Below are 4,272 nucleotides of genomic sequence, written 5' to 3' on the forward strand. Positions count from 1 at the left end.
TGAAATTTTCACTCGTGCCAGTCACAGAAGGGCCGGGCCCCGGTGAGGGGGCACGCAGTGGTTGCGTTCCGGAACAGAATTGCAGAGCAGAATTGCCTACGGCCTCTTCACAACATGCCCACGGTGCTCCCGGGGACCAGGAACCAAGGGCAACAAGCCTTATCTCAGAGAGTGGAAAAGTTTCTCTTCTTGAAGCAGACGCAGACGGTGTTATGCTGGCTTTCTGACAAGCTGGAAATACCAGACTACTGACCAAATAGGATTATTTGATGGTTTATGTATTCCGTGAAAACCATCGTGTTTTATTATGTATACATGAAGTGTTAGTGAATGCTGTTAATCCAGCCACGATCTTCAGGAAGACCAAGACTTTTCTTCTCTTCACGTCAGATGATTTTTAAAAAACCTCTAGAAACTTAGAAGTGTTCCTCTAGAATAGTTCAAGGAGCTTTTGCAAATCCCCTTGACCCCTAAGTACTCGGCCCTGAAGTGATCACCATGGCAACGGGCGCTTTGAAGACCTCCTCAGGGGAAACAACAATGACCCAGCACCCACCACGTATTAGACAGTGTTCTAGACACTTCCACACGCAGTGCTGTTTAATTTGGGATCACGCGCCCTACCAGATGCAGTCATTGTTTGCCCAGTTTTTACAGGGGAGGGGACCAATATTCTGACAGGTTCAATAACTCGCCGGTTTCACAGAGTAAGGAGCGAATCGACAATTCTGACCCCGAAGTCTCCTCTTCCCTCAGCGCCATGATTACATTTCACACATGAGAGGAGGCGCCCAAGACGCAGCTCTCGGGTCTGACTCTCTGGGTTTGAACCCAGACTCCAGTAATGACTCACTCTGGACAAGTTACTTGGCCCCTTTTCCTCAACCTCCCTGGTTGTAAATGGGGAAGTAATGGTGGCTTCCTCATAGGAAGGATGCGAGGGGTCAATCCAGGTAAAATCCTCCAGATGGTGCTTGGTGCCGATAAGCACCTCATGAATGTTAACGACTCGTGTGGGGACCTTTGCTTGAAATCAAGGTTACCTTTCGCCTGGGCTCGTCTTGCTTGGGAAGAGGACAGGGTGTTGGTGCATCTTTGAGGGCTGAACAGTTAGGGAAGCGGTGGGCCATTCGGGACTGGGCTTCCTCCCGGCAGAGCCCTGGAGAGCTGGCTGGTATGCGGGGGTCCGGGAGGCCCCGAGGTTGCGGGCTGTTTCCGCCACCCTGGATCCATCCGAGGGATGAGGCACGGAAAAGCACGTGGCTTTGGAGACAAAGGCTCCTGAAAATAACTAAAAGCTGGAAGCCTCTGTGAATTCAGCGATGCGCGATGTCCCTGCAGGTGATTTCAGGGGAATCAGAACAGGGGCAAACGTCCGCCTGCCGAGGCCGGTCAAAACCAACCCCAGAGGGTGCAGAACAAGGCTCGGGTCAGAAGCTGAGTTCCCCAGGAATCAGTGGCCAGAGTGTCATTGCCTGCCGGGGAGTGGAGGAGGCCGTGCTGACCAGGGAAGACAGAGCAAGACGCCGGGTCTGGCTCGTCCACAGGGCAGGCAGACAGGACCGGGGTGGTGGCCTGTCACTAAGGTGGGAGTGGGTCTGGGCAGGGAAGTGAGGGCCACTGTTCACGTAGGAGGATCTGCTGGGCCACCTTGCAGGGGGTCAGAGAGGACCCACCAGGGAGAAGGCCTTTCAAAGGCCAAGCCAAGGGGCAGCAGACAAGGGCAGGGCTGGACAACAGGAGGGGACTTCTGGCCTACCGCAGAGGAGGCTGGCTCGGGAGTGGTGGGTCTTTCCAGCTCTGGTGGGTGAGGAAGGGGGTCCAGGTGGGAGAGAGGCCCTACCCCGGCCCTCTCGCTGCACTCCAATTATTTCTGCCGAGTTACCCCACCTCCCTGAATCTTGTTGGTCTCATCTGCAAAATGGAGTAAAAACAACTTCCTCTCCTTGTGCCTGTGAATGAAGGCTCTTGGTGCCACAAATGTTCGAGACATGGGAGTGCTCCTCGAGGGCCCGGGGACCTCGGGGGGAGCTAGAACCTCCAGGATGCTGTGGCGGTGTAGCTGTGTGTGCCCAGGGACCAGGCAAGGCCACCCCTTCCTGGAGCTTGACTTCAGCTGAAAGGCAGCGCGAGCCCTGCGTGTGGGGTCAAGCCTGCGTTTCCCGGGAGACCTTCCAGTCTCCACCACCTGGAAACCAGGCTTCCCCGTCACGGGGCCGAGCAGTGGACTCCTCTGCAGGGCGCTCTCAGTGCCACGGAGTGTCTCCCCCGGTCTCCCCTGTCCTCGGACAAGGTAATGGTGATATACGTAGACCCCCGTGAGTGCCTCAGGCGGGTGGCTTTAATGGCTATCTTGGAGGTGACATTCCATTAGGGGTGATTGAACTTAATTTTAATGGCAGGATGACTTACGTTTTCATCATCCCCTCCCAGGCCTGAAGGTCGATGGGAAAACTTTCTCTCCTCCAGGAATGAACCCTTTGAAATCGCCGTAAGGCCACGCCAGGCTTGATTAATGCTGAGATCCTGAATTGTAAGGGAACCCCCCCCTGCACCAGCGGGTTTGTTTGGCAGTGTGGGGTTCTTGGTTCGGGGACCCTGGAGCCAGGGATGGCAGAGGGTTGAAGGTTGACCCTACCACCCGCTGGCTGTGTGGCCTCGGGCAACTTACTTAACCTCTCTGTGCTTCCTCGTGTCCGTGTAAGGATTCCAGGATTGGCTAGGTGGAAAACGGCTAGCGCAGTGCCTGAAACGGGAAATTCCCGTGCAAGTATGGGCTCCCGTGATCAGCTTTTTCGAGAAAGGGACAGAAGCAGCAGCCATTTACAGAACGCGCGTCCGAAGCCACAATGGAACACAACGGGTGGTCGGGCTAAGGCGAGGGCTTCGGGCAGGAGCAGGTAGGTGTGGAACCGCAGATTGGGGCCGGCTGGCGAGGCATCGGAATTAAACCCCATCCTGAATGATACACCGGCGAGTGGAGGGCTTCCCGGGAGGGAAGGCGATAGGGAAGGGGTGTTGCTGGAAGATCTGTGCTGACAGTGGTGATGGAAAGAAAAATATATATGAGAGCCATTAGGAAGGAAGCCTCCCCAGGAGCTTGCCGTAACTGGATGCGGGGTGGAGGAGAAGGACTTTGAGGTGCCGGGGGAGGTGACTAACAGGAGAGTGTGCTCACCAGCGCGGGGGGGAGCTGGTCTGCAGGGCAGAGGGCGTTTGGCGTTCCGATACCAGAACCGTGTGGCCGCCCGGAGCGATGTCAGGGCTGGGGATGTGGTTCCGGGAGCCGTCTGCAGAGACGGGGGTGAGGAGAGAGAGAGGGAAGCAGAGAGGACGCAGTCCTGGTGTAGGGCAGCTTTCACAGGGTCTGAAGCTGATAAGGGAAGAGGAAATCACGAGGAAGGCCAAGAGCAGGGAGGAGGGCGGGATCATCCCCTGGGCAGGTGCAGGGGCAGCCCCGGGGAGCTGCGCGGGAAAACAGGGCACCGGCAGGAAGGGAGGCCTCAAGGTGTCGGGCGACTCAGCAGTCTTACGAATTTCTGCAAAGTGCCAGAAATGAGAAGATCTTGTCTTCCTCAAAGGAAAGTATCGACAACACAGCTGGTAGTCACGGAGGCCTGTGCTTCGGCTCCCTGGGCTGCCTTCCGGAGCCCAGACCAGGTCTATGTAATTTTGAGCAGACTGGCTCTGGATTGCCCACCTGTGATGGGGGGGGGGGGACGGAGCGAGGGGCCTTTGTAGTGATAGTGCCTGGGGTCCCTCTCTGCCCCCTCGGCCCATGAGCCATCACTAAGTCATTCTGAGGACAGCGGTGGCCCTGCGCCGTGTGTGTGGGCCGTGTCACTCCCGCCCTCCCGCGAGCCCGGGGGGGCGAGAAGAACTAACGGGTGACATGAAAGCATATAGACTGCAGGCTACTTATGCAAATGTTACCACGTGAGCTTGCCGTTACCATCCTGTTTGTGCAGTCAAGAAATTCGAGGTTCAGAAACTTGACCGAGTTCATGGCAGAGCTGGATCCAGACCCAGACACTGGTACCCTCAGCTCAAAGCTCTTTCCATCACCACATGCTATTTTAACATTTAAGCGGAGTAAAGTAAAAAAATGCTTTTAAGGTTTATTTATTTTTGAGAGAGAGAGACAGAGACAGAGACAGAGAGCAAGTGGGGGAAGGACAGAGAGAGAGGGAGACACGGAATCCGAAGCAGGCTCCAGGCGCTGAGCTGTCAGCACCGAGCCCGACGTGGGGTTTGAACCCACGAACCATGAGA

The sequence above is a fragment of the Prionailurus bengalensis genome, chromosome D2 (assembly GCF_016509475.1).
Source record: "Prionailurus bengalensis isolate Pbe53 chromosome D2, Fcat_Pben_1.1_paternal_pri, whole genome shotgun sequence".
Taxonomy (NCBI): Eukaryota; Metazoa; Chordata; class Mammalia; order Carnivora; family Felidae; genus Prionailurus; species Prionailurus bengalensis.